The sequence below is a fragment of the Anolis sagrei genome, chromosome X (genome assembly GCF_037176765.1).
Source record: "Anolis sagrei isolate rAnoSag1 chromosome X, rAnoSag1.mat, whole genome shotgun sequence".
Lineage (NCBI taxonomy): Eukaryota > Metazoa > Chordata > Lepidosauria > Squamata > Dactyloidae > Anolis > Anolis sagrei.
In genome coordinates this window covers 88,489,947-88,516,900 of record NC_090034.1, presented here as the reverse complement: position 1 = coordinate 88,516,900, position 26,954 = coordinate 88,489,947, and positions in this window count along the sequence as shown.

Below are 26,954 nucleotides of genomic sequence, written 5' to 3'. Positions count from 1 at the left end.
TCTTTTTGTTCAGGAATGGCATATTGTGCTACTCTAATGAATATAAATAATAACATTCCACCAGGGAAAAAATCCACTCCATCTCCCATATATCCTAAGCAAAGATGACTGCTAGCCTCTGGAGGCGGAGGAGGTGAAACCCCATCTGGAGCAACTCCATGCCATGGCATCCACAACAGAGAGGACAGTCTTCTCCCATGCTGTTCCCGTACGGCAAACAGATGGGTGACCGGCCACACGCACCGTTCATCATTCGGCCTGTCACTGCTCTATTGGAAGGTCCCAACAGGCAAAGGTGACAAGGAGGGGAGCAGTGTGTACATTCACAACAGGGCAAAGGAGACTGAGGCTGGATCCGCACTGACATACAATGTTTTGGAATGCAGTTTCACTGCATTGAACTGCATTACATGGCAGTGCAGACTCATATTATCCGTTAAACTTCATTCTGAAACTGTATTATTTGGCAGGGTAGATCCAGCCTGAGGGGCAAAAGGGAATGTGATAATAACTGCAGAAACAGGCTGAGAGAAGCAATACGAAGACACCATCACCATCTGCAGTCTCTGGGCCTGATCCTAGTTATTTTATTATCTTCTTCATTTATATCCTGCCCTTCTCACCCTAAAGGGGACTCAGGGTGTCTCACAACAAAGGCACAATTTGATGCCTTAAATCAGTAGTTCCCAACCTTTTTTTGACCAGGGACCATTTGGCCAGGGACACTCTCTAACATTAGTACCGAAAGGGTTACGAATCCGTTTTCGGTCAACTTTAGATTTAGTTTGGGATGCTGATTCAGAAAATTGCATTTAATAGACCACATCAGCTCTAGTTTCTGATACAGAACATATGCCATGGTCAGCAACAGGGAAGGAGTGGCAGGTGGTGCAAAAGGAGCGGAAATAAAATAAGTAAAATAATATAAAGAAAGAAGGAGAAAACTCGTGAACCAGATTTTTATCCTCGTGGCCCACTGGTGGTCTGCAGCTCACAAGTTAAGAACCATTGCCTTAAAACATATAAAAATAAAACAACATACACTTTTTTTTCTGTGTCAAGAGCAACTTGAAAAACTGCAAGTCACTTCTGGTGTGAGAAAATTGGCCGTCTGCAAGGATGTTGTCCAGGGGATGCCTGGATGTTTTACCATCCTTGTGGAAGACTTCTCTCATGTCACCAGAAACTAGGTCTGATAGGCATAGAAACAAGGTGTTTATTTATTACCTTTATCATCGTCCCTCCAATCAGCACAAATGGAATATATGGCTTTATTCCTAACCACTTTATTCTTACAATAACCCTATGAGAGAGGTTAGTTTGAGAGTGGCTCACAGGTTTTTTGTGTGTGTGAGAAGCTACTTGAGAAACTGCAAGTCACTTCTGGTGTGAGATTATTGGCAATCTGCAAGGACATTGCCCAGGGGACATCTGGATGTTTTGATGTTTTACCATCCTTGTGGGAGGCTTCTTTCATGTCTCCACATGGGGAGCTGGAGCTGACAGAGGGAGCTTATCTGCGCTCTTCCCCAGCTTCAAACCTGCTTAAAAATCACATAATTAAAACATATCAATTAAACAATTACTTAAAATCCCATGGTTGGCTGCTAGTTATGTTCTTAATTATTATACATAAAGTACCAACTGACATAGTGAAGAGTAGAGACATCGCACTGGCAACGAAGATCCACATAGTTAAAGCATTGGTATTCCCCATAGTTACCTATGGATGCAAGAGCTGGACCATAAGGAAGACTGAGTGAAGGAAGATAGATGCTTTTGAACTGTGGTGTGGGAGGAAAACGCTGAGAGTGCCTTGGACCCCAAGAAGATCCAATCAGTCCATCCTCCAGGAAATAATGCTCAACTGCTCACTGGAGGGAAGGGTATTAGAGGCAACAATGAAGTGCTTTGACCACATAATGAGAAGACAGGACAGCAAGGAGAAGATAAAATGCTGGGGAAAATGGAAGGAAAAAGGAAGAGGGGCCAACCAAGGACAAGATGGATGGATGTTATCCTTGAAGTGACCTTGAAGGAGCTGGGAGTGGCCACAGCTGATAGGGAGCTCCAGCGTGGGCTGATCCATGAGGTCACAAAGAGTCAGAAGCGACTGAATAAACAACAACAAACCAACTGACATTACTCACAGTTTGACTTGCAAACACACACACTCTCACACAGAGAACACTTATTTTGCTGCTTGCTAATTTAGAGGCACTATCACACTGTATTGCAATGCATTACTCCCAGCCTTGCCTGAGACTTATTGCATGACGTTGCTTTTGTTGTGTAGCAAGGTCATGGAAAATGTGCCATTTTAAGACACTTGAAATAATCTGTTAATGACTTCCTTTCCCATAGCAATTCAGGAGACAGTTCCGCTGTGAATGTCTCATAGCTTTTTCTTCCACTAAGAATCCATTAGTGGGTGCAATGTGTGTGTGTCCAAGTTGTCCCTTCCTCGAGGCTTCCCGAGGAAATCCTTGGCAGAATAACTCAAGCCACTTCCAAAATTCATGTGATTTTTCCTGTCACCCTTCTTAACCCACTCTTCTGTTTTTGTTTGTTTCTCATCATGCCATCATAACATTATAGCGCTACTCTGTTATAAGCACTTTCATTACAAAGCAACACAATGAGAGTGCAAAACTGGCACAGTCAAGAACATGGTTGTCGCTTTTCTCTCTGCAGAAGAAAGGAATGAAACGGCAAAGCATTTTGTGACCGCTTTATTTTCTTGTATCATTTCTCAAATAAAAGTGATATTCTGATCGAAGATATCAGCAGTCACATTATCATGACATTATCATAGTCTTACTACACTATTGCGATTATAATTTTTTTACAGGAGTTGGTAATGATACCATTAATGTGGATGGGAAAAAACATGCAAATGGTACAGATAAACTGTGACTGCAGCAAGGGTGCAATAGAAAGCGATCAGCAATTCACTAACCTCCTGAGATTAGCTGGAGTACATTTCCACTAGAACAGTGTTTCTAAACCTGGGGGTCGGGACCACTGAGAGGGTCACAAGGAGGTTTCGGAGGGGTCACCAAAGACCATCAGAAAACATATATTTCTGATGGCCTTAGGAACGTATTTCATAGAATCATAGAATCATAGAATCAAAGAGTTGGAAGAGACCTCTTGGGCCATCCAGTCCAACCCCCTGCCAAGAAGCAGAAATATTGCATTCAAATCACCCCTGACAAATGGCCATCCAGCCTCTGCTTAAAAGCTTCCAAAGAAGGAGCCTCCACCACACTCCGGGGCAGAGAGTTCCACTGCTGAACGGCTCTCACAGTCAGGAAGTTCTTCCTAATGGAATCTCCTCTCTTGCAGTTTGAAGCCATTGTTCCGCGTCCTAGTCTCCAAGGAAGCAGAAAACAAGCTTGCTCCCTCCTCCCTGTGGCTTCCCTTGGCAGAGAAGGCTAAAGATCTCTCTGCCTGTCTTTCTCTTCCTTTTTGGAAACAGATAGATAGATAGATAGATAGATCTATATAAAATAAAAATATAATGTCCGTTTGTGGGATTAACAGAACTCAAAAACCAGTGGGCCAATTGACATCAAATTTAGACAGCATACGCCTAACAACCCAATGTATGTCCTTCATTCAAAAAAATTTGATTTTGTCATTTGGGAGTTGTAGTTGCTGGGATTTATAGTTTACCTACAATCAAAGAGCATTCTGAACTCCACCAATTATGGTAATGAACCAAACGTGGCATACAGGATTCCCATGACCAACAGAAAACACTAGAAGGGTTTGGTGGGCATTGGCCTTGAGTTTAGGAGTTGTAGTTCGCCTACATCCAGAGAGCACTGTGGACTCAAACAATGATGGATCTGGACCAAACTTGGCACAAGCAGTCAGTGCGTCCAAATATGAACACAGATGGAGTGTGGGGGAAATAGACCTTGACATTTGGGAGTTGTGGTTACTGGGACTTACAATTCACCTACAATCAAAGAGCATTCTGAACCCCAAAGAGCATTCTGAACTCCATGAACGACAGAATTGGGGCAAACTTCCCACACAGAACCCCCATGACCAACAGAAAATACTTAAGGCCATCCAGTCCAACCCCCTTCACCAGGACAAGAAAATGTAATCAAAGCCCTCCTCACAAAGAGCCACCCAGACATAGGTATAGATAGATAGATATGATATACACACAGAGAGATATAGTATCATAGATTTGAAAGGGGCCCCTAAAGAAAGGCAATTTGCATGTTCCAGAGTAGGCAAACCAGACAATCTTTACAACAACACTGACAAAGAAACATGTAATACTGTTTACTCACAACCATCAAGAAATTACATATATTAGAAACCAACACTTTCTCAGATTACCAGACTGGGCCACAGCAACGCGGGGCAGGGGGCCGCTAGTAAATAAATAAACTTTATTTATACTCCACCACCATTTCCCTGAAGGGACTCGGGGCGGCTAACATGAGGCCAAGCCCAAGTAATCAGAATAAGGCAAAATAAAATACATACAAACAGACAATAACATCCAATAAAATGTTTAACAGTAACAGAATAAAACAATAAAAGTAATGACAATAACATAATCGAGCTGGGCCAAATGCAAAGGGTAAAATAGTAAAACCCCTGTGTGATATAGATAAGTAGAATGCTGTGACTTGGGTGGGATAAACAATAAGGTTAATCACCACTGAGGGATGAGATAAGTGCATCAAAAGACAAATCAGTACTGGCACGGGGCATGGCATGGGAATAAGTTGTTCATTCCTCAAAAGCACACTGCGAAAGCCAAGTTTTTAATCTTCTCCTAAAGGCTGCCAGGGTGGGTGCTTGCCTAATCTCCCTGGGGAGCGAGTTCCAGAGCCGAGGGGCCATCACAGAGAAGGCCCTCTCTCTCATCCCCACAAGCCGTGCTTGTGACGGAGGTGGGAGCGAGAGAAGGGCTTCCCCTGAAGATCGAAGGAATTACATAGATTCATAGGAGGAAATGCAATCACGAAGATGGCAAATCCTCTCACCAAAAGCCCTTCTCCTGCTATGATTGACTTGGCTCTCAGCTTGCCTCTCAGCCAAGGGGAGAGCTGTTTCTGAGACTCCAAGCAGGGGAGGAGAGAGCAGGCATGTTCGGTGTATGTGCAGGCAAGGGAGAGCGTGTGAGGCTGGAGGGAGGCTCATGCCAGAGCGTCCCTTCAAGGCATGGGGGTTCTGTGTGGGAAGTTTGGCCCAATTCTATTGTTGGTGGGGTTCGGAATGCTCTTTGATTGTAGCTGAACTATAAATCCCAGCAACCACAACTCTCAAATAACAAAACCAACCCCACCACATCACACCAGTATTCAAAGTTGGACGTATTGGGCATTTGTGTCAATTTGGTCCAGTGAATGAAAATACATCCTGCATATCCGATATTGACATTACAATTCATAACAGTAGCAAAGTTACAGCTATGAAACAGCAAGGAAAATAATTTGATTGTGGGGGTCACCACAACATGAGGAAGTTTATTAAGAGGTCACAGCTTTAGGAAGGTTGAGAAACACTGCACTAGAACAACATGGCATAAAGGTGTAGTAGCACAAAGGTCCAAGACAGAAATATTAGCAAAAAGGGCTATTCCCATATCAATACGAAATGAAAGGATTGTTTCTTCTCATTGACTTAGGTCAGGGATCCTCAAACGTTTTAAGCAAGAGGGTCAGACTGTTGTGGGGATGGACTACAGTGTGAAAATAACACGGACAAATTCTTATGCACACTGTGCATATCTTATTTGTAGTGCAAAAAAATATGAAAGAAGAATACAATATTTAAAATGATGAACAGTATTAACCAACATACTTTACTTGCTTCTGTTCAGAAGGTGGATGCAGACAAGAGTGGAGGGTGAGCCCTGGCACTACATTGACTGCAAGGGAAGATGGAAGCTCACTGACTAACTACCAGTATGTAGAGTTCATGGGGAGGCTTTGCAAGTTGCAGGAACAAAACAGTTAAGCCTTGTAAATTGTAACAAGCTGTTGTACTACTAGCTGAGCTGGAGATGTGCACACATACCTTTGCTTTTGTCTGGAACTGAATCCACAAAATCTGAAGAATTTGCACCTTCATCTCTCAACCATTATTCCACATTCCTCTGTTAATACACATTTTATAATCATAATACTTTATTTGTATTCCACCCTACCTCCCTGAGGGGACTCAGGGAGGATTCCAGCATATACAGAAACAAGGTAAACATTCAATGCCTCGAAACAATGAAACACAAATACACAGATAAAGGTAAAAGCTTTCCCTTCATCTCCGGCTCTAGGAACCCACAATGATGCAATGAGTTAAACCCTTGTGCGGGCAGGACTGAAGACTGACAGGTTGGAGGTTCACATCCGAGAAGAGTACGGATGAGCTCCCTCTGTTAGCTCCAGCTCCCCATGCGGGAACTTGAGAGAAGCCTCCCACAAGGATGGTAAAACATCAAAACATCCAGGTGTCCCCTAGGCAATGTCCTTGCAGACAGCCAATTCTCTCACACCAGAAGCAACTTGCAGTTTCTCATGTCGCTCCTGACATGAAAAAAACCCGAACTCCAGCTGTGGGGCTGATGCTCATCTCCATGTCTAAGCTGAAGAGTCCATAGACACCTCCTAGATCATGTGGCCAGCATGATTGTATGGAGCACTATTTATCTTCCCGCTGTGGTGGTACCTACTCACATTTGCACGTTTTCGAACTGCTTGGTTGGCAGGAGCTGGGGCTAACAATGGGAGCTCACCCCATCCCTCATATTCGAACCACCAATCTTCCAGTCAGCAAGTTCAGCAGCTCAACAGTTTAACCCATTGCACCACTGCAGCAGCTGAGGAGTGAATTCACATTATTTTGGCCATGTAGACACAGACTCACTTCGTTTATGGATTATGGATTGTTGCCCTGGCATAGATTAGAATTTTTTTCTTGCAACCAACCTTTGTTTTCTTCTTAAGCCAAAATGGAATTCATTGCTTTACTACTTAACAAATTTTCAAAAGTGGCCTGTTGTGTTTCATTGCCAACTAATGGAAACAAGTCACGCAAAACCAGTGTGAAAGCTGTAAATCTACAAAGCAGTTTGTGGACTTCAACACTAACAGATGTAATGGTATACATTAGGCAGATGACAATATATCTTTGGGAGAATGCAAAGGAATAATTGACCGCACACCTGTACCTCATATACTGGTGAAAATAATCCTTCTTAGTGCGTGTTAAAATTACATTTTCAATTCTCATGAAATGCTTGTTAAAGTTTTACTGCTTGATAATTTTTTATTTTAAATTCATAATTTTAGCATGCATTTCCTCAGTTAATAAAACAATTTCTATCAAGTATGGTCGATCCGTCTCTCTTTTTCATATGTGCACACACACATTTTTTATCTAACCTAGCTTTTCTGTTCAGCAAGTCTTTACCATTTAAAATACTAATTAGAATTAACCTCAATTAAGAAATAAAATGAACCAATAAATAAACTGTGTTTGAGGCTTTGACACATTTATGAGCATGGCCCTTATGTAAGCAATTCAGACACCAATTTACCCAAATGCCTGGAATACCTTGATTCTTTTGACTTTGTCTTTTTCTTGTCTTTAGGCGATCCCTTGTTTCTAAGTGTGATGGCCTTCCAAGTGTAGGGTCTTGGTGGTGGGTCCATAGGTGATTGTGGAGCCGATTATTGACCTGCATGTTCTTCCACAGCAAGGACATCAGTTTCCAGGTAGAAGGTGGTCCCAGTTAGGGTTGGCTTGACGCACCTTCCCCTTGGCACATTTCTCCCTTTCGCCCTCTATTCATACCTCTTTGAATTCCACAGCACTGCTGGTCACAGCTGACCTCCAGTTAGGGCGCTCAAGGGCCAGGGCTTCCCAGTACCTTGATAATCCATTTAGGGTTCCTAGTCTCCAGAGCACTAAAAAAATACTTTTTTAGCTGTTGTTGTGTACCTTCAGGTCATTTCTGATTTACTACAACCCTAAGGAAAACATGTCATGGGGTTCTCTTGCCAAGATTTATTCAAAGGGGGTTTATCATCACCTTCCTGTGAGGCTGAGATGATGTAACTGCCTCAAGCTGGGTTTCCATGACTGAGCAGTATTCAAACCCTGGCCTCTCAGGATCCTGTTCCAACACTCCAACTATTGCACCATGCTGAATTTTCCAGTCTAAATATCTTATTTTCATCACGGCCTTATTATGAACTCCGGTATAGAAACATAACACTGGAGATATAGAAATTCAGGCTCTGATCCCCACTGAGCCACAAAACCCACAGGATAACTGTGAGCCAAGGAGCCCCCATGGCACAATGGGTTAAACCCCTGTGCCGGCAGGACTGAAGACTGACAGGTCGGAGGTTTGAATCCGAAGAGAGCATGGATGAGCTCCCTCTGTCAGCTCCAGCTCCCCATGTGGAGACATGAAAGAAGCCTCCCACAAGGATGGTAAAACATCAAAACATCCAGGTGTCCCTGGGCAACATCCTTGCAGACGGCCAATCCTCTCACACCTGAATTGACTTGCAGTTTCCCAAGTTGCTCCTCACACACACACACAAAACTGTGAGCCACTCTCAAATTAACCTGCCTCATAGGGTTATTATAATTATAAAGTGGTTAAAGTGGTTAGTTATTAGGAGCCCCCAGTGGCGGAGTGGGTTAAACCCCTGTGCTGGCAGGACTGAAGACCGTCAGGTTGCAGGTTCGAATCCGGGGAGAGCATGGATGAGCTCCCTCTATCACCTCCAGCTCCTCATGCGGGGACATGAGAGAAGCCTCCCAACAAGAATGGTAAAAACATCAAAACATCCAGGCGTCCCCTGGGCAACAAGGGGGTTGTATGCTCCTGGGTTGTATGTTTCTCAAGTCATTCCTGACACAACCAAAAGTGGTTAGGAATAAAGCCATATATTCAATTTGTGCTGATTGGAGGGAAGATGATAAAGGGAATAAATAAACACCTTGTCTTTATGCCTATCAGTCCTAGTTTCTGGTGAGCAAACACAATCGGAAAGTGCTCTAGTCCTGCTTCTGGGTTCCCTGTAGGCATGGAGTTGGCCACTAAAGAAACATAATGCTGGTCTAAATAGGCCTTCAGTCTGATCCAGCCCAGCTTTTTTCTGTTCTTCGATTATCTCCTGCAATGGAAAATCTTCTCTCCCATGAGACCTGCAAGTTATTATTGTCTGGAAAGTGAGCTTTAATTAGCAACTCCTTAGCATGCTGTTTATTTTTCTTGCGCTCCGCTCCTGTCTTCCTCCTACAGCTGCTGTCCAGGCCAGCACCTTAACTTCATTCATGACACTAAGATTACCTCCCACTGGAGGTAATTATTGCCTTGGCTCTACCTGCTTCCTTCCATGAGCTCACCCTGCAATCCCACAGGGACCCTCCGTGGAGCTGACACACAACACGTGCAAATGAAAGTGGACAGTTGCAACTTAAACACATTTTTTTGCATCCCACAGAGTCCTCCTGGGCTTCCTGCAAGGCCTAATAATCCAGGCTTTTTTCACTTGTCGTACTTGATTCCGGTGGGACTTTCTTCCCCTGGATTGGGACCCTTGTGCTGAGACTCACAGCTAAATAAGACATTGCACCAGCAGGTATTTCTTCCTGTGCTGCATCTGCTGGACATTGGGAAAGGCACCATGTATATCAGGCATGGGCAAACCTCTGCCCTTCAGATGTTTTGGACTTCAACCCCCACAATTCTTCACAGCCTCAAGCCCTTTCCTTTCCCTTGACTGCTTAAACCAGGGATCCTCAAACTTTTTAAAGGGAGGGCCAGGTCACAGTTCATGAAACTGTTGGAGGGCCGGATTATAATTTGGAAAAAAAATGAATGAATTCCTATGCACACTGCACATATCTTATTTGTAGTGCAAAAACACAAGAACAATTTTAACAAATATAAACTTATTAGTATTTCAATGGGAAGTGTGGTCCTGCTTTTGGCTGATGAGATAGCATTGTTGTTGTTGTGTGCTTTCAAGTCATTTCAGACTTAGGTTGACCCTGAGCAAGGACCTTGGAGAGCCGTATCCGGCCCCCGAGCCTTAGTTTGAGGACCCCTGGCTTAAACCAAAGTTTGCCCATGCCTGATCTATACTCATGTATAAATTGACCTTGTGCATTCAGTCGAGGGCAGGTTTTGGGGCCAAAATTATGGATTTTGATAAGTTGAGGGTCATTCTGTGGAGAGGGGAAAACCCAAAGCTAACTTAGGAGGCCAGCCACCTTGGCAGCCAGTGGAGCTGCCACAACATGGGAGTGATTCTCTCCCTGAACAGCACTCCAGTTAGTAACCTGGCTGCCGATCTCTGGACCAGTTGAACTTTGCCAAAGTATCTTCAAAATCAGCCCCACGTAGAGAGCATTGCAGTACTCCCAGGGGCGGCTCAACCCATTACGCAAAGTAAGCATTCGCAGTATAGTTGATTTTGCCCAGGGGCGCTCTTGAGGTGCCCTTGGGGGGAAATAGACCTTGTAGTTACTGGGAAGTATAGTTCACCTAAAATCAAAGAGCATTCTGAACTCCACCAATGATGGAATTGAACCAAATCCGGCACACAGAACTCCCATGACGAACAGAAAATATATATCAATGATTGGTTGGGGGGGGGGGCAAAATACTGTTTGCTTACTGTTGAAAATTACCTAGGGCCGCCTCTGAGTAGTCCAAACAGGATATGACTAAGGCATGGATTACCATGGCCAGATCTGGCATCTCAAGATATAGGTGCAGCTCGTGTAACTGTGTGAAGCCGCTGGTGTCTGCTTCCGGGCTAAATACAAAACTGTGCAAAGGCGCTGGCGTCTGCTTCCAGGCTAAATACAAAGTGCTGGTCATTACTTTTAAAGCCCTAAACAGCTTGGGTCCAGATTATTTGATGAACTGCATCTCCCACGACAGACCAACTCGGACACTGTGGTCATCGGAGGAGGCCCTGCTCTCGGTCCCACCCCCATTCCCCATGTTGGGAATGAGAGAAAGGGCCTTTTCTGTGGCTACCTCCTATCTCTGGAACTCCCTTCCTAAGGAATTAAAGATGGCCCCCTCCCTCCCTGCCTACAAGAAACAGCTGAAGACATACCTCTGCTCTCTGGCTTACAAGGAAGAGGAGGAATAGATGGTAATACTACCATTATACCTCTGATTAATAGCTGCCATCCGTATCTGTGCCCTGTTCTCACCACCAACTCAACAGACATCTTGAGCAGTGATAAATCTTATTTGCCCCCAAGGAACTGGGAAATTGACACTTCTGTTGGATGTTTTGTTTCATGTTTGATATAATAGGTTGCATTATTCATTTAATTTTAGTTGTTAAGTTATAATTTGCTTTTATATGCTGGGTTGTCAATTTTTGTTATTATGGGTGTATTGTTATTATGTTCAGGCACTGAATGTTTGCCTTTTATATTTGGAATCTGCCCTGAGTCCCTCCGGGAGATACAGCAGAATATAAATTATGATGGTGATGGTGATGATGATGATTATTATTATTACATGACTATACCGGATAGGAGGAGCCATGCTGTCATGCCGGCCACATGACCTTGGAAGTGTCTACGGACAACGCTGGCTCTTAGGCTTAGAAATGGAGATGAGCACCACACCCCAGAGTCAGACATGACTGGACTTAATGTCAGGGGACTACCTTTACCTTTTTATACAGGATAGGAAATGTTTTCTGTAGAATCAGGAATTGAGGGGTACTTAACCCTTTTTGCACTTTTTTTTCATGTCAGGAGAAACTTGAAAAACTGCAAGTCACTTCTGGTGTAAGATAATTGGCTGCCTGCAAGGATGCTGCTAGGGGTTGTTTTGATATTTTAACATCTTTGTGAGAGGCTTCTCTCATGTCCCCACATGGAGAGCTAGAGCTGACAGAGGGAGTTCATCCACACTCTCCCCATATTCAAACCTGAGACCTGTCAGTCTTCAGTCCTGCCAGCACAAGGGTTTAACCCATTGCGCCACTGGAGCTCATTCTTGCTAATTTTCTCCTATCCCACAATGATAGAGTTATAAATAAATTTGGAGACCATTTAGTCCAACCTGAAGTTGAGAACTGCCACTTCTTTGGAACTATAGTTCACAAACTGGAAATTCTGGAATATTCCAGGAGTTGTAGTCAAATAACTTTACCAAGCCATGGTCCTATGTCCTGTTCAATGCAGGATTTGCAGTACAGGATAGGGCAAGCCCAGCATCATTGGCAGATACATACCTAGTCCCTGTTTCAATGGCTTCTGATGGGGTGAAGACCCTTTGGAGGTATTCAGTTCCATTGCTGAACAGCTTCTATCATAGAAAATTTATTGTAATGTTTACTCTAAACGTCCATGCAAATCATACCTATGGCTTCTATTCCTTGCATCTTAAACAGCAGACAACAAACTTGCTAATAAGCTTCCTTACTTAACTCCGGAAACATCTGGTGCCATTGGTCCCTATGCAGCCACCAATGAACAAACAATCCCTGGGCAAATGTCACTTAGTGGCTGTTATCCTCTGTTCTTATTCAAAGGCAAGTATAATCATCATTAACTTTTTCCAATACAGATGAGCAGCTTGTGTGCCTGGATATATGTGTGTGATGGTGAAGGGGATGCATGCATGCTTGGATACATTCAAATGAAAGATGGAGAATCAGAGAATCATGGCATTTCAGTATGTAATTTTGCAAGCTGGCCATTAAAGATGGATATTTGGAGGTGATGTTGGAAAATATGAATTGATCAGAGATGTTTTATAAGTTTTTGCCTGACTTGCATGCTGCCGTGTGAGTGTCACATGTTGTTCAGGCCATAAATATACTTTCCAGAACTATAGAGGAAAAACCAAACCAAATTCATACTACACCAGCTTTGCACATTCTTCCAACACTCCCTACATGTTGTTTTGGCAGTGTGTGAATTCTGATGCACATTCACTCCTAAATATATACCCAGTATTTAACATCCTACTTATCTAAAGTTTTCCGCGAGCTTAACTACGTCACAGTCATTTTTATGGCTGACACCCACCTATCTTTGAATTGGCCCAAACATTTTTTGGAGAAACCGCTCAGGGATCAGGATGGGCTTTGAAGGAACTCAGCAGTCAATCCTGTGTAGGTTTACCCTTGAGCTCTGTCACACTGTGTTCTATGGGGCTCGCACTTTAGAAAGTGTGTTGGAGGTTGCAGCTCCTGAGAATAAGCAGAAGAGGCATTTTATACCCAGACTAATCACCAGAGAAAACCTACATCATCAGAGTAGCAGAAAGGGGGAGGAATTGGGTTCCCCTTGCCGCACTGTGGAAGTTTCTACATGTTTTGATTATCATGGGATTCATGAGTTTCAGCCTATTCAAACCCACTTGTTTCATTTGTCTATGGGAAGCAGAGAAGAGTACCAAAGGCCAGAGACAGTAGATCCAAGGTCTCCAGAATCAACGTACTATAAACACATTAGTCTATTGTGGGACAGAGTTGTGAGTGTGATCAATAATGTCCAGGAGACTTCAAACTCACTGTATGTGAAAACACTCATTCTTAAAGCCAGACTCAATATGATTAGAACTAGTTGTTTTAGCAAGACCATAGATGAGATTGAGAAAGAGTATCTGGCTCAAAGTGAACTTGGTTTCTCAATAAAGATTTGAGCCAGTGTGTCCTCCCACAATATCTGCTTTGAATTGGATTACCTGGGGGGGCCTTCCACACAGCCTTATATCCCAGAATATCAAGGCAGAACATCCCACACTGTCTTGAGTGTGGACTCAGACGACACGGATCAAAGCAGATATTGTGGGATTTTCTGCCTTGATATTCTGGGATATAGGGCTGTGTGGAAGGGCCCTGAGTCCACACACAGATAATGTGGGATTTCCTGCCTTGATATTCTGGGATATAGGGCTGTGTGGAAGGGCCCTGAGTGTCAGGCTAGGACTGAGGAGACACTGGCTTAAATCTTCATTGCGAAACCAAGTTCACCTTGGGCCAGATAATCTTTCTCAATCTCATCTATGGTCTTGTAATACTAGCCAAAATCCTCAAACACATCTCAAATAAAAGCCGGGCTATCTTCTTGACATGCAGCTATTTCTGTAAGAATCCCATTTGGGGGGGGGGGGGGGGGGTTGGGTGGATGGGAGAGGATGTTGGAAATGGCAACCTTCCAAGCCTCCACTGTTTGTAAATGTGTATAATTGTTAACCTATATTGTACGTACATTTTGGTTTGCCAGTTTGACTGTACTTCTTTGGTGTGGGCGGGGCTTCAGACATAGGACTCAATTTTTGTTATATAGTATGCTTTTAAACCTCAATGGAGGTGGATGCAGTTTGTCACCTTTCAGACTTCAGTGAATACAGTTTGGACTATATCTATGTGTTTAAAGACATTGGAATATGGACTAGTATGCTGAATATACAAGAAGTTTGTTTGGAAACCTGAGATGTTATTTTTAAAGAAGGTGTTAGTTTATGTTTGAGTGCATATTTTAGCTACCGTATATACTCGAGTATAAGCCGACCCAAATATAAGCTGAGGTAGCTAATTTTACCATAAAAAACTGGGAAAGCTTATTGACTCAAGTATAAGCCTAGGATGGGAAATACATCCGCTACTGGTGAATTTCAAAATAAAAATAGATACCAATAAAATTACATTAGTTCAGACATACAGCTTCTCCTCTCCTCCTCTCTTGGCATAGAGATCCAGCTGCAATGCTGTGCCAAAATGGGTAGAGGCACGCAGCTGGTAGAAGCCCTGCAAAGGGGTTCTTTCAGCCCCACACCTTCCCCTCAGGACCCTCACTTGAGTATAAGCCAAGGGGGCCTTTTTCAGCATAAAAATGTGCTGAAAAACTAGGTTTATACTCAAGTATATGCAGTAAGTGGTTTCAAGGGAGTGCATATCTTTTTGGGCAAAATAACCATCTTCTGCTAACCAAAAAATATTTTTGTAGTGGCGTGTCTTTACCCTTGGCAGTTTAAAGACATGGTTCTTCAGTTACCAGTGTGCCATTACATGAATGCTTATGAGTATCACTTGTTCAAAGAGCTGATTTCTAACAAGGTTATGCTTTTCTTGACTAGTGGTTTTCAAAAGGTGTTCTCTATGTTTATGGAGATTCACATGTGTCAAACGGATGTGACATCATTTTTACCTTTTGAATAAGGTTATGGTGCACTTATTTCCAATAGGTTATGGGAAATCACCTGTCAAAACTAGATACTAGAACTCTTTCTGTGAAAGGAAAATGGTGGATCATGGGCATTTTATGGCTGCTGCTGCTCACAAGTTGCCACTGAGCTCTGTGCAAGCTCTTCGATATTATGGTCACCTCTGCTGGCATCAAAATGGGTGTCTGTGCTATTAAGAAGGAGGAGGGACAATCTCTTCTTCCTGATCACATGGGGACCCCCTTCTGGCATTGAAAGGGACACCCATACAACTAAGCAATTTCTCCACTTTCTTCCTGGTCACACGGCCATCTCTCCCAGTGTCAGAATGGTGCTGGTTAATCATAGAATCATAGAATCAGAGTTAGAAGAGACCTCATGGGCTGTCCAGTCCAACCCTCTGCCAAGAAGCAGGAAAATTGCATTCGAAGCACCTCCGACAGATGGCCATCCAGCCTCTGTTTAAAAGCTTCCAAAGAAGGAGCCTCTACCACACTCCGGGACAGAGTGTTCCACTGCTGAACAGCTCTCACAGTCAAGAAGTTCTTCCTAATGTTAGTTGCACCTTCATTGTGAGGTCAGCAGAGGTAATCATGATGGCCAGGAGCTTGTACAGAGCTCCTTGGCCAGCTAAGAAAAGCAGCAGCAGCATCAAGGATGTAAGATGCACGCCATTCCAGCAGTGGTTGCAATCCCATGCTATGTGAACGACACTTTGGATTTGGCATGATCCTGAAATATTTACTGCCAGGTGTAGATGAGTTCCAATAGGGGTTGCTTCAGGCAAAATTGAAGGATAGTTCAGAGTTTGCTAGAAACTCCAAAGTGTCCCATTGTCATGGCATTGTGGAGGAAGAGAGAATAGTACACATAGTCTTGAGTTCCTTGGAGGAAAGGTGAGGTATCAAATAATACATTAATATAATGATAACAAATAGTATACGTTCTAGTGTCAGATGAAATCCTGGAAGATCAGGTTTAAATCCTCAGTCAGCCTTGAAAATCCCTGAGTGACTTTGTCTCACTTTGACTTTCACCCCAACCTACCTCATTGGGTTGTTGTAAGGAGAGAGCAGGCAGATGCAATCTCATAAGCCTCCATAAGCTCCTTGGGAAAAAAAGGGTAAGACATGAACCATCTCCTCCCCATGGAGAAAACACAAACGATTCCCATTCACCTAGGAGTAGGTGGCATTGCTTCTGAGTTAAAGGACAGAATGCAACATCCAGATGAGCTCAAACACTTTCTTTACCAACTTGACTGCTTTTTCCTCACTTTGCTCCACTATCCAGATGTCCTACCTGAGTAGATCTTGGAAACTTTACTTCTTTTTTTAAAAGGTTCTCAGAACCCCCTGTCCAGTACATCCTGCCTAAAGGACACTGGGACCTGCACTTTAAAAAGCACCCAAGAATGATTACACTTACCAGGTGATTATCTATGACAGTGGTTTTCAAGCTTTCTAATGCCGCGACTCCTTATGTTCCTCATGTTGTGGCGACTCCCAACCATAAAACTATTTTCATTGCTACTTATTAATCGTAATGTAAATATCTGATATGCAGAGTGTATTTTCATTCACTGGACCAAATTTGGCACAAATACCTGATATGCCCAAATTTGAATACTGGTGGGGGGGGGGGGGTTGGTTTTGTCATTTGAGTTGTAGTTGCTGGGATTTGTAGTTCACCTACAATCAAAGACCACTCTGAACTCCACCAATGATGGAATTGAACCAAACTTGGCACACAGAACTCCCATGACCAACAGAAAATACTGGAAGGGTTGAGTGAGCATTGACCTTGAGTTTTGAAGTTATAGTTCACCTACATCCAGAGAGCACTGTGGACTCAAACAATGATGGATCTGGACCAAACTTGGCACAAATATTCTATATGCCCAAATATGAACACAGATGGAGTTTGGGGAGAATAGACCTTGACATCTGGGAGTTGTAGTTACTGGGATTTACAATTCACCTACAATCAAAGAGCATTCTGAACCCCATCAACAATAGAATTGGGCCAAACTACCCACACAGAACCCCCATGACCAACAGAAAATACAGTGTTTTTTTATGGTCTTTGGCGTTCCTTTTGAAACCCCCTCGCAACCCCCTCCCAAGGGTCCCAACTCCCAGGTTGAGAAACGCTGATCTATGAGCATCCCTAGGTGCAGACGCAGCAGGCTAAACCGCTGAGCTGTTGAACTTACTGATGGAAAGGTTGGCAGTTCGAATCCAGGGAGTAGCATGAGCTCCTGCTGTTAGGCCCAGCTTCTGCCAACCTAGCAGTTTGAAAACATGCAAATGTGTGTAGATCAATAAGTACCACTTCTGCGGGAAGGTAACGGCGCTCTATGCAGTCATGCCAGCCACATGACCTTGGAGGCGTCTATGGACAACGCTGGCTCTTTGGCTTAGAAATGGAGATGAGCACCACCCTCAAGAGTTGGAGACGATTAGACTTAATGTCAGGGGAAACCTTTACTTTTACTTTTATCCCTAAGTGCAGACATAAAGGGAGGGAAGATTTGTGGGAAACTCTTGTCTGTGCCTGAACTCCTTCTTTTTCTGCCTCAGCCTCTTCTCACGAGGGAAAGAGGAGCTCCAAAATGGGGGGCAGGGAGACATTCCACTTTCACAATCCGTTCATCCCTTGACACCTCCCTGCTGTGATTATCTGCAAAACAGCCAGTGAGTGCCAACTGCCAACAGGCGCTGGCTGGCTATTAAAGATAGCCATACACAAGTCGTGAGAGACTTAGCAAGCCCTTGCTGAGGACAGAAATGCTTCTTGGGCTGGATACTTGGTATTAATTCACACCTGACTCACTTCCACCTGCTTTGACTTTCCCACCAGGACAATAGTCACCCACTCCCCTCCGTTCCTCCTGCATTGCTTCAATGGAAGGGGAGCCCATGAATTGGCACAGACATCAGAAAAAGCTGTTGGGTTTCCCAGGCCCGGCAAGAGCCAGGAGCCAGGCACAGGCTTGGTCTCCCCTGGTAACGGGGCCTGCTGCATCCCTATTGAAAGAGCAACAGAAGGGGAGGTCGTGGGGGAGAAGAAGACAAAACCGGATGGGGGAATGTGTGAAAAGGCAATGCCCCGCCCGTTCAAACTTTGTTTGAAGGCATCTATTTGAAACCACTCAGAGTTGGAAAAGGAGGAGGCTGAGACCCGAGACCCGCTGCTGGCCAGCCATGGCAACATGTGGCTGTTCTCCCACCGGATCCGAGGCTGGTGGCTCCGCAGCCCAGCTGCTGTCAAACAGCCGCCACTCACAGCCCCCAGCGGAGTGCTGGAATTGGGGTTCAAGTGAATAGGGGTGTGGGAGACAGGCCCCAGCAAACAGAAGGTGGCTTTGGGAGAAAGGAGGGAGCCTGAGAACTATGGCACCTGGGTGCCATTCCAATTCAATGGGAGAGGGCCCAGGCACGTGCCCCAACTGTCCCTAATGACCAGGGAAGCCTCTTATGTCTGCAAACTGGTGCCCGTGGTGCCTTCCGCCTTTCACAAGTTGAAGAAGTGTATGGGAGATTTATTTTTAAAGCATTGGCATGCAAAGATGTGCAGTGCGATTGGAAAGTGGAGAGCAGTCCTGTCTTTCTGATACCGCAACTCCTTAATATAGTTGTTCATGTTGTGGTGGCCACCAACCATAAAAATATTTTCGTTGTTACTTCATAACTGCAATTTTGCTTCTGTAATCTATATAAATAAACATCTAATGTTCGTTTGTGGGGTTAACACAACTCAAAAACCACTGAACAAATTGACACCAAGTTTGGACACAAGACACCTAACAACCCAATGTATGCCCTTCACTAAAAAAAAAAATTGATTTTGTCATTTGGGAGTTGTAGTATTTGGGATTTATAGTTCACCTACAATCACAGAGCATTCAGAACCCCACCAATGATGGAATTGAACCAAACTTGGCACACAGTTCTCCCATGATCAACAGAAAATACTGGAAGGGTTTGGTGGGCAGTGTCCTTTGGTTTTGGAGTTGTAGTTCACCTACATCCAGAAAGCACTGTGGACTCAAACAATGATGAATCTGGACCAAATTTGGCACAAGCACTCAATCCGCCCAAATATGAACACAGATGGAGTTTGGGGAAAATTGACCTTGACATTTGGGAGTTGTAGTCACTGGGATTCACAGTTCACCTACAATCAAAGACCATTCAAAACCCCATGGACGACAGAATCGGGGCAAACTTCCTACACAGAACCCCCATGACCAGCAGAAAATACTTAAGGCCATCCAGTCCAACTCCCTTCACAGTTGTAGTTGCTGGAATTTATAGTTCACCTATCAAAGAGCATTCTGAACTCCATCAACGATGGAATTGAACCAAACTTGGCACACAGAACTCCCATGACCAACAGAAAATACTGGAAGGGTTTGGTGGGCATTGACCTTGAGTTTGGGAGTTGTAGTTCATCTACATCCAGAGAGCACTGTGGACTCAAACAATGATGGATCTGGACCAAATTTGGCACAAGCACTCAATATGCCCAAGTATGATCACAGATGGAGAAATTGGGGGAAATTGACATTGACATTTGGGAGTTGTAGTCACTGGGATTCACAGTTTACCTACAATCTGGACTAAACTCCACACGAATACTCAATATGCCCAAATGTGAACACTGGTGGAGTTTGGGGAAAATAGAATCTTGACATTTGGGAGTTGTAGTTCCTGGGATTTGTAGTTCACATACAATCACAGAGCATTCTGAACCCCTCCAATGATAGAATTGGGCCAAAACTCCCACACAGAACAGCCATGTGGGCCACAGCAATGCGTGGCAGGGGACGGCTAGTCTATATAATAAAAATGTAATGTTTGTTTGTGGGGTTAACATAACTCAAAAACCACTGGATGAATTGACACCAAATTTGGACACAATACACCTATCAGGCCAACGAGTGACGATCACTAATAAAAACACTGAAAAACACAGCAGAAGAGACTTTAAAAGCCAAAAACTAAAAAAAAACATTACACCGCATGCACAAAACCACATATATACACATATACACAAATACATACACACACAAAACACATATACACAGACTGGGCCACTGCAACGTGTGGCAGGGGACAGCTAGTCTATATAAATAAAAATGTAATGTTCGTTTGTGGGGTTAACATAACTCAAAAACCACTGGATGAATTGACACCAAATTTGGACACAATACACCTATCGGGCCAACGAGTGGCCATCACTCATAAAAACACTGAAAAACACAGCAGAAGAGACTTAAACAGCCAAAAAAAATTTAAAAAATACATTACAATGCATGCGCAAAACCACATATATACACACATATACACAAAACACAGACTGGGCCACAGCAATGTGTGACAGGGGATGGCTAGTGAACCATAAATATCTTATATACAGGCTGTATTTTCATTCACTGGACCAAATTTGAATACTGGAAAGGCTGGGGGGAGGATTGGTTTGGTCATTTGGGAGTTGTAGTCGCTGGGATTTATAGTTCACCTACGATCAAAGAGTATTCTGAACTCTACCAACGATGGAATTGAACCAAACTGTGGACTCAAACAATGATGAATCTGGACCAAACTTGGCACCAACACTCAATATGCCCAAATGAACATTGGTAAAGTTTGGAGAAAATAGACCTTGACATTTGGGAGTTGTAGTTGCTGGGATTTATAATTCACCTACAATCGAAGAGCATTCTGAATTCCACCAACGATGGAATTGAACCAAACTTGGCACACAGAACTTCCATGACAAACAGAAAATACTGGAAGGGTTTGGTGGGCATTGATCTTGAGTTATAGAGTTGTAGTTCACCTACATCCAGAGAGCACTGTGGACTCAAACAATGATGGATCTAGACCAAACTGGGCATGAATACTCAACATGCTCCAATGTGAATACTGCTAGAGTTTGGGGAAAATAGACCTTGACTTTTGGGAGTTGTAGTTGCTGGGATTTATAGTTCACCTACAATCAAAGAGCATTCTGAACTCCATCAACAATTGATTTGAACCAAACTTGGCACACACAACTCCCATGATCAAGAGAAAATACCGGAAGGGTTTGGTGGGCATTGACCATGAGTTTTGGAGTTGTAGTTCACCTACATCCAGAGAGCAGTGTGGACTCAAGCAATTATGGATCTGGACCAAACTTGGCACGAATACTCAATATGCCCCAATGTGAACACTGGTGGAGTTTGTGGAAAATAGACCTTGACTGTTGGGAGTTGTAGTTGCTGGGATTTATAGTTCACCTACAATCAAAGAGCATTCTCAACCCCACCAAAGATAGCATAGGGCCAAACTTCCTACACAGAATCCCAATGAGCAACACAAAATACTGTGTTTTCTTATGATCTTTGGCGACTGTCCCTCAGGGGTCCCCAGGTTGAGAAATGCTGCTCTAAACCAGAGCTTTCCAAACTGTATCTTGCAACATGTGTTTCAGAAATGTAATGAGAAACCAGAGTCTATATTAAATAAGAAATCAAGCGAGATATATATATTTGTGTGTGTGTGTGTGAAAGGTTTTTGTGAGATATGTTGTTTTCCCCAAATAGTTCGGTCTTACTCATATTACTCATATTTACTCATATGTATGTGTCCGTATCTCTTATACAGTGTTGGTTTAATCTCTGGTTGGGAAACATAGAAAGAGCCTCCTCAAAGACTGAGTAAATACAGTGGGGAATGCCCTGGGCAACGTTTCTTGTAAACAGCTAATCTTTCCAACCCAAAAGCATTGCTTTACAACATTCTATGCAATGCTTTTGACACTATATGGAAAATGCTTCCTTTTGACATTAAGTCCAGTCGTGTCCAACTCGGGGGTGATGCTCATTTCCATTTCTAAGCTGAGGAGCCAGTATTGTCCGTAGACACCTCCAAGGTCATGTGGCCAGCATGACTGCATGGAGTGCCATTATCTTCCCGCCAAAGTGGTACCTATTGATCTACTAACACTTGAACTGTTGGGTTGGCAGAAGCTGGGGCTAACAGTGGGAGCTCCCCCTGCTCCCCCGATTTGAACCACCAACCTTTCAGTCACCAAGTTCAGCAACTCAGCGGTTTAACCCACTGCACCACCGGGAGCATGTGGATGTGTGTGTGTGTGTATATATTTGCAAACTATATATATATATATATATATATATATACACACACACACACACACACACACACACACATATGGTTTGCAAATAAAACTGAATTACTGGGTTGCAAAATGACACACGTCTAAAAAGTGAAATGGTTGGAAAACTCTGCTCTAAACTTGCCATGAATGCATCCACAAAGTGAATCCAACTCACATGCACACAACCATCTATCCAGACCGTAAATACAGAACAGTCAGATCTATCATGACTTTGAACATTAAATGGTTTAGGTTGAGCATGGTACTTTTCATCTGTTATGACCACTTCCTTAATCACCTTGCATTAGAGGTGAGGGCAAAAAAGGCTGCTTTGCAGTAAATTAATTATAATTATTAACTTAGAATAAGAAGATACATTACAAAAATTGTAATACAAGTGTCTGTTCTGTTCATCTGTTAGGTACTGGAGAACATGTGAATTACCAGGTGTGAGGACTCCCTGATGTTTCTAATATTCCTGTGACTGGACGGGGAAGATTACAAAGCAATGAACAGTTTGCTTTTGGAAGCGAGATGCTTCATAATTTGATTTATATAGAAGTCCATCACTAGCATACAGCTGAAACACTTTGCACACACAATAAAAACTTGAGGGTCCAAGGTGACCAGTGGGAGCTGTCCATGTGCTTGATGGTCAAGAAGGCATCATTATCACAAATATTGTGCTGCAACATGGTACTTTCCATGCCTCATTGCCTTTTCACTCATACCCTTGAAGTAATATTTTTAAAAGATATTTTGCCAGCATGAATGCATGCAGCCCATCTCTTGTTAGAGTATTTCTTCAGAGCTCATGAAAAAATGAAACAATATACTGGGGGGGGGGGGGGGGGCGTTCATTAAAGATTTCCCCTGACCCACATCCTGTAGATTGAGAGCAATGAAACTTGTCACAGTTTTGATTCCTACTCTACATAGGTATCACCTAGGGACACACACTTCTCCCATCTTTTTAAGCAATTGTAAACACCTTGCTTGTAGAAGTCGACAGGTTGCTCCAAAAGCCATGTTGTGACTTCGGAAATCAGAGTCTCATCATCTGTAAAATGCTTGCCCTTCAAAAATAACTTCATTGTTGGAAAGAGGTTGAAATCCGATGGTGCGAGGTCAGGTGAATAAGGGGGATGTGGTAGAATTTCAAAGCCACAGGAGCATGCTTCCATTTGGGCAACATATGAGTTGTCTTGCAGAAGGTGGACGCCTTTGGTGAACATGCCACATCTCTTGCTTTTGATGGTCTCCCACAATTTCTGCAGCAGTGAAGCATAGTATGTCCCAGTGATCATTGAACCCTTTGCTAGGAAATCCATCAATACTCCTCCATGCTGGTCCCAAAATACTGTGAACATGATATTGCCTGCCGAGAGTTGGTACGTGCATTCTTTGGCACCAGTGATGCTTCCATTGCATCAACTGGACTTTAGTCTCAGGATCATAGTGATGGACCCAGCTTTCATCCTGTGTGATCAGTCTGTTGAAAAAGTCCTCCTGGTTTCCATGACGCATCGCCAATCGATCCTGAGCATTTGACTCGTTCCTGCTTCTGGAAAGGTGTGTGCAGCGGGGAGACCCAGCGAGCGGATACCTTATGCATGTGAAGATGGTCTTGGATGTGTTTTTTCCACAGACCCCACACTAATCTTGACATTTTGGGCTAGGTGGCAAATGGTTATGTGGCGATTTTCCAAAATGGCAACCTCCACTTGCTGGATGTTGTGTTCATCGATAGCGGAGTGGGTTTGCCCCAGAATTGGAGCTGTTTCCACCAGAGTCCGATCACATTTGAATTGATGATGCTGGTTCATGACTATATCATATGATGAAGAATCATCAACATGAACCTCTTTCATCTCATCAAATCTCTCCTTTGGTGTGCGGCCTTTCAAGTAAAGGAACTTGAGGACGGCTCTGTATTCCACTGGGTTCATTATCAAACTGCACACAATTTCAGCACTTGTAAAATCAAGACTGTTATCAGTTCTGATTTGGAAATTGGCACATAGCATTTAGAGACTTATATCATTACACATGTGCAGTTTCAGCATCCTGTGATAAATAGAAGTGAATCAGGGAAAGTATTTAATGAACGCCCCTAGTGTGTTGAGATGCGCAGTTCATGTGCTCCTTTTGCACGGGAACCATATAGAAAGACACGGCTGATCCTGAATAATGTCTGGTCCTCACTGTAATTTGTGTTTGTGATTGTAAGCCCAAGGTCAAAGCAATCACCTCAAATTCAGGTGGAAAATGTATGATGAGAATGATGCTTCTATGGGGCCCATGCTCTGCCCAGTATACAATCCACCGCCCCGCTTCCCTCCATCCCATACAGATGCCAATTTTCCCCTCTCTCTAATCCTCAAATCTTCAGAATATTCTTTTCAAATCCTCTTTGGGGTGGATTTTCAGTGGCTGCTTCACTTGGTGTCTTCAAGTTCCCCTCCCCCTGCCCAGCTGCAATGTTCATCCGGAGTCCTACTTACATGTACTAAAACACATGTGTCCGCAGCATGCATGTGTGTTGGCACACATATGCCTGCATGTGCACAAATAACATCACAAGAGAATATGTGTGTCCATGTTTCATCTGGCATCTGCTGGTGGTCCCTCTATAAACACCACTCCATCAGAGGTTGGTAAACTGACACATGTGAGGGATTTAAGAGGTAAAGATGCCGGAGCATATTTTGCGCAGCTCAGCCTTCAGCCAATCTTCCTGGCCTGGTTAAATCTCCACCTCACAAAGGGAAAAATATAAACCCGCAGAAATCACTTTAAATCTCCCCCTCCCACCCTTTGATCAGCAATCTGCTTCGCATTCGCAGAGATTTACTCAGGGGACTAACCTGTGACATAGGATAATTCCCATAGCGTTTGGGCTACTATTGGCTTGGAAAAAGAGGGATGGGGGAGTTCAGCAGATTTAAGCTCTCGGCTGATGGCACAGAAGAGCCAGGGGCAGAAGCATCTCTTTTGGTATCAGTGCCCTTCTTTCCCTGAGACATCAGGGCTCAAGGCAGTGGCTCCAGCAAGGCAAGACTTGACATTAAATATCCAGGGGGAGGGGACAAGAAGAGCCCCCAAATCAGGTCTTTTAAATGCTGTTGAATATTGTGGTCATATTAATGGTTCAATTTATTTTAGAGATGTTTACTAGCCTACCTTAAGCACTTTTAAAAATGGAAATGTGATTTTAAAACGCAGTTTTAAAATTGCAATAAAAACACAGCAGAACTGGTTTGCTACCTTCTGAAATAAGTGAAGTGTTACACATAACACTGTGTAACAAAATTTGAAAAAATCTGTTCCTGGTTTGAAAGTGTTATTTCCTGTTTAATCGTGTGATACTTACTTTGAAAGTAGTTGTTCTACTCCAGAAACTTTATTTTCATGGCTGCCACAAACAATGTTGTATTGGTTGAGACTCTGAGATACTCACTGAAAAACTATAACAAAATGTGCTGCAGAATGTCCTGCAAAAAAAGAAGTTTTTTTCACAGTTTAATAAACTTTTTCCATGTTTTTATGATAGAACCAATTGAGAAATGACATTTATAACCCAGGAACAAAAATCATGTTACATAGTATAATTATCTATAGACCTCCCTCCCTTCAGATCAGGATGTTCAGAGTCCACATTAAGGGGCTGGAGAACCCAGGAGTCCTGCCTCCCCTATTGATCCAAAGTGTCCCTGCATAGCGGTGCCATGTGGTGGTGAAAACTAGAACTCAGTCCTTTTGTTATGTCTCTAGCTGAGGAAGACTTTTGCTGGGATAAGCTAGAATCACCTTGGTAAATGATCTACGCAGTGTGTTGGTTCTCTTGGACATCTCTGCGGTCTTCGATACCATTGACCATGGTATCCTTCTGGGCTACCTGGCTGGGATGGGACTTGGGGGCACTGTTTTACAGTGGCTCCAGTCCTTCCTGGAAGGACAGACCCAGAAGGTATCACTAGGGCAGTGGCTCTCAACCTTCCTAATGCTGCGACCCCTTAATACAGTTCCTCATGTTGTGGTGACCCCCAACCATAACATTATTTTCATTGCTACTTCATAACTGTCATTTTGCTACTGTTATGAATCATAATGTAAGTATCTTATATGCAGGATCTATTTCCATTTACTGAACCAAATTTGGCACAAATACCCAATATGCCCAAATTTGAATACTGATGGGGTTGCGGGGGGGGGGGGGGGTTGATTTTGTCATTTGGGAGTTGTAGTTGCTGGGATTTATAGTTCACCTACAATCCAAGAGCATTCTGAACTCCACCAACAATTGAATTGAACCAAACTTGGCACACAGAACTCCCATGACCAACTGAAAATATTAGAAAAGTTTGGTGGGCATTAATCTTGAGTTTTGGAGTCGTAGTTCATCTACATCCAAAGAGCTCTGTGGACTCAAGCAATGATGGATCTGAACCAAACTTGGCACAGGTATTCAATATGCCCATATATGAACACTGGTGGAGTTTGGGGGAAAATAGACCTTGACATTTGAGAGTTGTAGTTGCTGGGATTTATAGTTCACAATCAAAGAGCGTTCTGA